The sequence below is a fragment of the Lolium rigidum genome, chromosome 2, assembly GCF_022539505.1.
Source record: "Lolium rigidum isolate FL_2022 chromosome 2, APGP_CSIRO_Lrig_0.1, whole genome shotgun sequence".
Lineage (NCBI taxonomy): Eukaryota > Viridiplantae > Streptophyta > Magnoliopsida > Poales > Poaceae > Lolium > Lolium rigidum.
The window spans coordinates 178499336-178508924 of record NC_061509.1 but is presented as its reverse complement, the minus strand read 5'-3'; positions in this window follow the sequence as shown (position 1 = coordinate 178508924).

The following is a 9589-nucleotide window of genomic DNA, read 5'->3' as shown; positions in this document are numbered from 1 at the left end:
AGAGACTAACATGAAAGCACATGAACAAACACGAAAACCGACGGGATACCAGGAGATCCATCGGGCACACGACTCCACGTGCCATCCGCCAGCGCTAGACGCACCACCGGATCGAGCATAAGACGGAGATGACCTTATTTCGACTTCAAGATGTAGACAACCGTCTCACCATCCTTAAAAAGACACTAAAAACAAACAGAAAAATAACGTAAACTCCCCACCAGGAGAGGCCGTGGTCCGCCACACCTTCAAGCTAGGCTCCAAGGCCACTGAAGGAGGAGCAGACAGCGACATCATCGTCGGGAAGAATGAAACCCTAGATGGGTTTTGTGGCTGCTGCCTCTCCTATCGTAGCTTGTATCGGTTCTAAATTGGCGGCACCTTCCCAGTGTTAAGCCCTTCGGTATACTAGCCGGTCATCAGGCTTATTGCGTGGTACACGTGTGATAAGCTACTCTCAAACAAACAAACAAAAAAAAAGCCGGTCATCAAGCTTATTCATCTCTTGAAGACGCCTTTGAGAATTGAGATGTATGATGCTGGATCTTATTCCTTTTATCGAAAAAAATGATGCTGGATCTTACTGTGATTCCATGGATAGATGGCGTGCTGAACTGATGATGGTCTGAAAGGTGTTCTTGCGTGGTGTATGTGAGAGGGATGTGTAGCTTATACTGATAGATGGAGCGCATTATTTCGCACGGTTTTATAATGTTGGATTGGTAAATTAGTACTCCGTAGTAGACGCTTTTGGGTGAGGTGAATGAAAGTTGTTTTAAGGGAGTATAAAAAATGGAACAACCAAGATAGTGGCGTCGAGTTCAACATTCCGGCATTGCATGCCCGGAATCTCACTCGAGGAGTGTACCAGCAGTCCAACACCAAATTTTTTAGAATTTGCGTTTTCTAAAGGACCGTGCGTGTGTAATATTCAATGCATGTGTCCCACGATTTTGTTTTTTCTTGTAATTTTTTAAAATTTTGCGATAGCACATACTCCAACATAATACTAGTACTCCGTAGATGCTATGCGTGTGCGCATGATCCTTTCATTATGCATACATAATAAGCTAGTACATGATTCGTTTTCCTGTACTTGTCCTACTCCTTTCAAGAGAAATCAAATCACATGAGCAGTACATTTTAATCAAGACAAGACTATCATTTTCAAGCTAGCTGTGTTGAAGTTCAAAGTATATTCGTTTCTTCCACTTTTAAGATACTCTTTCCGTCCTCAAATAAGTCTACTTATACCTCTTGTATTAAATCAAATGTTTTAAAGTTTGATTAATTTTATAGTAAAATGTGACACCGTTTTACTCTTACTAGGATCGTCATGAAATGTAGTTTCATATTATACTCTTACTAGGCTGAGGTTTTTAGTATAAAACCACCACTTTTCCGCTTAAATTATGAAAAACCACCACTTTATCGCGCGACAAAATGTGACCACTCTAGTGCAATTGTTTTTGCAACATGCACTAAAACCAAAATTAACATGGATTGACACCAAAACTGACATTGGGTCCCACCCGTCAGGCTGACATGGCAACGACAAAAATGGTTGAGGGTGCATACCTTCATATGATGGTAAGTTTTGGCCTTTTTGAAAGAAAGAAAAAACAGAAATACATGTCACCTAAAGTTAAGAAAAGCTTTCAATTTGTGTTTAATTTCATCTTAGTGCATATTACAAAAATAAATTACACTTAAGTGGTCACATTTTATTACGCTGGATATAGTGGTGGTTTTTTTGAAATTAGGCGGAAAAATAATGTTTTATGCTAAGAACTCAACCAGGCTGGACTTGTTGGTTCAGCTCCGACTTACAAGTCCAGAACATGGAGCAGCTTGTCATTGTCAGATTTTACAGGACGCTTGCAGTTAGATCTAGTGTTATCCGAGCGAGTTTGCTTGCACTTAAAGGGCACACTGGTTAATCAAGGCTACTCCCTTCGTTCGACCAATGTTGATATATAAATATGGAATTGCCCTAGCCTCGATAATTGATCTCAATCATGAAAACCAGAGCGGTGTTGATGTTCTCCTAACTAGTCAGATGAGGACGCGCACATTAATGTTCAGCGACGTCGATACATGCATGGGTATCATATGCCACGCCAGAACATGTCACACCATATGCAACTATGAGCTATACATGGGCCGTGCCCGCGCGTGATGGTTAGGAGAGTTTAGTTGCTCATAAGGCGAAAAGCCATATTGGATCATGGGCACCAGTGCTTTTGCCAGATTAAAAAATTCGAAAATTATATTTATATGTTTTAAAAAATTATGTAAAAAAATTATATAAGTACCTAATGATGTACCCCACTAACCTACACAATCTCAATTTCAAATGTTTTGTTTTTTGACCTATACAAAAATGACAAAATCTGTTTTCTTTTTGTAGATTTGAATCAGTATACTCAGATCTATGCATTTGTTATTTTTGTGCAGCCTAAAATACACATTATTTTCAGTTGAAAATTTACACGATTGTGGGATACAATACCGGTTACATCATGATTAATTTTCATATTTTTATGAAGCTTACAAATATGATTTTTAATTTATTTTTCGAAGTAAGATCACTGGTGCTCATGTGCACCAAATCTCTGTCCCTCATAAGGTCGTTTCTCGCATCTAGTGAGCCAAAAAAACACGTGCTAGTTTGATCACGAGAAATTTCTTCCCTACACAGTACGGTTTATAAAGCAGCTCATTGGTATTCAAAGCTTGGCCCATGAGGTACTCTCGATTTCTTCATTTCCGGGCATGCATGGGGAGCGTGAGAGAGACCGTTGTGGCTCTATGGGTGAACGCTTTGGGTTGGTTTCCAGCCACATTTTGTCAATCTAAAGTTTGGTAATTTGACATGTGTTTGGTTCTTGCCACACTTTAGAGCTGCCACACTTCATTATTCATATGACCCACTTGTCATAGAGTGAATTTTTTGCCAACTTTTATCACATTTTGTGGCTTCCAAAATCCTAGCCACACTTTTATGGCTGCCACACTTGCCAAACTTAGGCTTGGCAAAGTGTGGCTGGAAACCAAACAGACCATTTGTACATAACATCTAATCTAGTTCTTAATCCTCCTTCGATTTACATAACGGTGCTTCGATTCGACAAGAACTCTACATGAAAAAGATGTGTCTCAATGTTACAAATCCATTCCCACAACCAATTTGAAGTTTCATCGAGTTTTTGAATGTCTATTTTGTGTTCTCTTTGAAATTTTTTTGGTTGAATTTTATCAAATTTGTGCGACATGGTTGACTGTTTGAAATTTTCTTGGAGGAGTAAGTTCATCTCGGTGTTTTACACAACTTTCGTGTTTGTAATTTTTAGTTTTGACATTGGTAGATGAGTGCATTGTAACACCCCGACCACCCCGGCCGGGTCTGTTACCCTCGCACCTCTCTAGGATCTCTAGACTGGCCCCACATACCAACACTAGTCTTTTCTGTCCACTTTGTCCTCACTTGTGAGTACCCGGAAAGGACTTCCCGGTTATGAAAGGACACGGATGTCGCCTAGAGGGAGGGTGAATAGGCGGTTTAAAACTTTTACGAGATGGGCTTAACAAATGCGGAATAAAACTAACATTTACTTTGTCAAGCCCAAAGCCTATATACTATGGTTCACCTATGTGCACCAACAACTAAGCAATACAAGCAACTATGTGATAGCAAGATATATAACTTCAAGCACGATGGCTATCACAAGGTAAAGTGCATAAGTAAAGAGCTCGGGTATAGAGATAACCGAGGCACGCGGGAGATGATGATTTATCCCGAAGTTCACACTCTTGCGAGTGCTAATCTCCGTTGGAGAGGTGCGGTGGCTTAGTGCTCCCGAACGCCACAAGAGGCCTCACCTTGAGGTGTGGTTGCTCGATGCACACCAACGCCACAAAGGCCTCACCCCAAGATGCGGTACTCACACCACACACCGAGCACCACGAAGGTGCCTCATCTTATTCTCCGGTGACCCTCGCCACAAAGGCCTAGGTCACGATTCCACTAAGGGATTTCCTTCGAGGCGGAAACCGGGCCTTACACAAAGGTTGGGGCACACATCCACAATCTAATTGGAGGCTCCCAACAAATCACCACAAAGGCCTAGAATCCTTCTAGGGTTCCAAGAACCCAAGAGTAACAACTTTCTTGCATTCACTTCCACGAATCACCGTGGAGAACTCAAACCGATGCACCAAATGCAATGGCAAGAAGATCACAAAGATGCTCAAGTCCTTCTCTCTCAAATTCCAACAAAGCTACACAATCTATTGGGGGAATAAGATATGAAGAACAAAATGGAGAACACAAAGAACTCCAAGTTTCTCCAAGATCTAGATCTAGGTGGTTCCTCTCACAAAGAGATGGATTTGATTGGTGAAGATGTAGATTTAGATCTCCTCTCTCTTTTCCCTCAAGAATATGCAAGAATCATGGGAGGAATCAAGAACTAGGGCAAGCTTCGAAGGACAACAATGGAGGAGAGAGAGAGAGTGAGTGAACCAACCAGCCCAAGGAGGAAGAAGGGGGTCTTATATACCCCCTCCCAACGAAATATGACCGTTTGAGACCTCCCAGGCCGGATTATCCGCCCCCCCCTTCAAAATCGCCCCCTGGACTCAGGCCGGATATTTGGCCGGATATTTCATCTGAGCCGGATTATCCGCCCCCCCAAAAAACCGACAAAAACATCAAACTGAAACGGGCATAACTTTAGCATCCGGACTCCGATTTTGATGATCTTGGGCTCGTTTTGAAGCTAGGAACAAGCTCTACAAGATCATGCAGGGAACCATCATAGTCCAACAAGGAAGGATATAAATAAATGATGAAAGATTTGACCTATCTAAAAAAGACATACCGGTAAAACCTCCAACCTCGAAAATGCAACAAGTTGCCCGTGCAAAAACCATTCTCGATGAACTAGAGCTTGTCATGAGAATAAACACAAGCTCTAAAACATCACATGGATAAGATCCAAATAACAACCAAGAAAGATGATGCAAAGATGCAAAGGTTTGAGCTCTCCAAAGGATACAATCGAGTTACTCACTCGAGAGCCCTCTTGATAGTACGACAACTAAACTATAAACTGGTCTCCAACTACACCATGAGGCCGGTGAGAAAGAAACCCTATCAAGAGCAAACCTTAACCTTGCGCATTCCACTTGAGCTTGATGATGACGGTCTTGACCGCAACAAGATGGAACGCCTTTCTTGATTGTGCTTGCTTGATGAAGTCATGCGAAATGCTCCCCCATACTCCACTATGGGAGAGCTTCTTCTTCTGCGCATCTTCACATATCCATGATCACCATATGGATGGAAAGCTTCAAGTATGATCTCTTCGAGTTGGCTCATCTTGAACTTGCACTTCATTTCTTCATTCATCATCATGTTGATGTCTTGAAGTAACTTGAGGGCTCACTTCATCTTCATCTTCAAGACATACTTGACACTTGATATCCTTCATCAATTTCTTCTTATTGCAACCTTGAAACCAACATATGGTTCAAGCATTGCCTATGGACAACTCCTACAAATATAACTCAATGCAAACATTAGTCCATAGGGATTGCCATTAATTACCAAAACCACACATGGGGACTCCATGCACTTTCAGGTTGGTCAACCATCCTCAAATCGTTCCAGGCCAAGCACACTTAACCTCGAAGTTCTTTAGGGATGAGCTTCCGGAAAAGAAGTTACAACTTATTGATATGAGTATCCTATCAATCGTATTGAGCCTTGGGCCAGGATGTCACACTCATCCCCCTTAGAAGATCGACGCCCTCGTCGATCAGCCCCAAGCCAGGAACACCCATCTCGGCACACGTCCATGTGTCCAGTGCCGGCACATGTGCCATGCCGTGTTTCATGACGGGCCACACCCAGTCATGTGCCCCATGCCCGAGCCCCTGACCCGCACACACCCATGTGTAACCGCAGAGGTCGGCTCTGATACCAAATGTAACCCCGACCACTCTGTGTAGGCATGTTACCCCGAGCAACTCTCTAGGATCTCTAGACTGGCCCCACACACTAACACTAGTATTTTCTGCGCACTTTGTCCTCACTTGTGCGCACCCGGGAATGACCTCCTGGTTGGTCGCCCATCCTCAAATCGCTCCAGGCCAAGCACGCTTAACCTCGGAGTTCTTTGGTTACAAATTGGTACAAGTATCCTATCAATCATATTGAGCTCTGGACTAGGATGTCACATGTATCTTCATATCCCTGATACACTGTACGAAGTGTTAGATCTACTCTCCTACAAATGTCAAAACCAAAAACTTTGAACACAAAAAGTGTGTGAGATGGTGTGCTGAAACTACTCCTCCAAGAAAATTTCAAACGGTCGACTGTGTCCCACAAATTTGACAAAACTCGTACAAGTAAGCTCCAAAGAAACACAAAACCGTGCTTTAAACACTCGATGGAACTATTAACCAATCATGGGAATGGAAGCACAACGTCGAGGCACATATTTTTCATGTCCAATTTATCTCGAATCAAACCACGGTTTTGTAGATTATTGTGGATTAAGATGAACTAGTTTGCTTAAACACAATTGAAAGGACACGGATGTCTCCTAGAGGGGGGTGAATAGGCGGTTTAAAACTTTTACGAGATGGGCTTAACAAATGCAGAATAAAACTAGCGTTTACTTTGTCAAGCCCAAAGCCTATATACTATGGTTCACCTATGTGCACCAACAACTTATGCTAAGCAATACAAGCAACTATGTGAGCAATATATATAACTTCAAGCACGATGGCTATCACAATGTAAAGTGCATAAGTAAAGAGCTCGGGTATAGAGGTAACCGAGGCACGCGGGAGACGATGATTTATCCCGAAGTTCACACTCTTGCGATGCTAATGTTGGGAACCCCGGGGGGTCAGGGCTAGACAAACCCAGACATCGGATCTAGCATAAGCCTAACCTAGATCTCTAGGGACTACAGGGTGAAAATCGGTAACACAACAATGACTCTACGACTGAAAGCAAATATATTAAAACTCTTAACAGAGTTAAGATCCAAATGTATTACACGCAGAGGTCACGGACCACAATTCAACAAACAACGGAAAGCAAAATTATGTTATTCTAGATAACAAGACTGCAAAGGGCCTAGGAGGCCATAACATAAGGCGACGTCCCAGCCCATAAGTCTCAGGCTGCCGCCTGGGAACTCCAAACTACTCGTCAACGTCAAGGTAGAAACCACCATCTGTTGGAAGGACTTCGTCTGAAAACAAAGCATGCAAGGCTGAGTACAGGGACTCAGCAAGACTTAGTACAACCTGTTAGCAAAGTGGGTATGCGAGGCTTTATGTGGAGCTTATTTTGCGGAAAGCCAATTTTCCTTTGTAAACAAGAGGGAGCAGAAGCTCGTCTATTCAGACCATTTTCAAAAGGGGATAAGAGAGCGATAACAACTCTAGCTCTAAAATCATCATGTTGAATCTACCGAATCTTCATCATCACCTGAACCTATCACCTAGGATCACCCCCTCGACACCCTGAGAAGGCATCCTTATTCACACATTGACATAAAGTTTTACGATTAGGTTCAAGTTGTCTATGATCACAGAATCCATCACCAAGTCGGCCGTAACCGTGGACACGGCTTTTCGAAAATATTTACCCTGTAGGGGTGTACAACTTTACCCACACGCGCCGACCGACTCTTAATGCCACTAGTATAACACACTTCCTTGGTATGTTGGCAGAGGGTGGTCGACCAAAACATTTCCCTTACTTTGCCTATTCCATGAGTCAAACTAACTGGGGAACTCCGTCATTGTAGGTAGCCACTCTCTGAGGCGGTCCCGATCATTGTGCGCAGGGGATCCAGTTCAATGCCTCCAGCATCCTCCACCCTAGCCACGCCCTGTATGATGCACTTTGAAAACCTTTTCAACCTTTTCCCCACGCGTATGGCAAATGAAACTTGCAATCTAATTGACTCATGGGTATGCTAGGTAAGTTCGGGCCACGGGGTTCCCATGGGCCCCGTGTGGCTGTACGCTCAGTCTTGGTTCCGAAGGCGAGAACTCACGTCCTAGTATCAGCGTCAAATCACCACATCGCCATGTGGCGGCCCATCCAAACCTTTAAACATGTTTATTAACATCATCACTGTGTCAAACTAGGTTCATTCACAACTCTTATTCATCAACCGGATGGATCAGACTTCAACAACTAAGCATGGCTAAGCATATCATATATATGGCTCTAGTGATGCGGACAATCCCAACCTAGTTTTGCTGGAGCGGTGGATCGGGAACTTTGGGCTACAAAGGTGGAATATGCACATATAGGATATCTACCAGAAGTAAAAGCATTTCGAAACCATATATGAACTAGGTTAGGGCTGGCCTTGTCCCTCGTTGTTCTGGTGCTGCTCTTCGGTGGCGTTGATCTCAGGCTCGCATTCGGTCCCTATCGAGAAGAACCAAATACCGGAAAGGAAGAGCACAATCAAGACACGGCTCAATGCAATGCACATACAATATGATGACTTGACATATTAAAGGGGTTGGGTAAACCCTAGGTGCATCAACGGAAATTAAAGGGGTTCGGCATCGATCCCGATACATGAGAGGGGTCGATTAGGGTTTCCACTATGGATTGAGTTTTAGTTGGTTCAATCATGTATGAAACATGGATAAACAATTAGAATTTGTTCTTCTGAACATTTTGATATATTATTTGTTTTTTTCTGATTTAAAATGAATTAGTTATGAATTTCCAAAGTTTAATTCATTTTAAATCAATTTTTGAAAAATTCTATAAAAATATTAAAAGTCTGACAACTTGGACCCACATGTCATAATTTTATTATTTTCCAAGTATATATGAAATTATTAAAATTCTGACAGATGGGGTCCACCTGTCAATATTTTTCTATTTACAGAAAATACAGAAATGAATACAGAAAAATAAGAAAACCAATTATGGCGTCAGCGTGATGTCATGCAAACGTCAGTCGGCCATGAGCTCACAGAGGAGCTCGGGTTGAGCTCCAATCGGAGGCTCCCGTGGACGGGAGGACGCGCACAAGGGCGCGGTCGACTCCGTGTGTCGCGGGCGACCAAAAGGAGGCGGCGCCGGGGTGGATTACCCGCTGAAGCAGGGCCTCCGGCGAGGTGCTGTGGCGGCCGGGGCGGCGCCAGCTCCTGCTTAGAACGGCGGAGAAGAAGGCAATTTTGCGACCCCCCCCCATACGAAAAGGGTTGGGTTGCAGTTGGGTGCGGCTGGGCCACTTGGGCCGAGCTGGTCTGCGGCCAGAGAGAGGGAAGGATAGAAAGAGAGCTGGGCTGATCCCAGAGAGAGAGAGAGAGGGGGTTTCTCTCTATTTTCTGGTTTTATTTCTCTTTTCAAAATTCAAATTCAAATCTTTTTTTGAATTTTGTTTGAACTTAAATTTTCACAGAACAATAAACACACATGGGTTTATTGAAAACATCAAAACCATGTATGTGGCTTATTTTATAAAATCTTGAAATATTTTGAGACAAAGAAATACAGAAGAAATTTGCATAATTGAGAATTATTAAA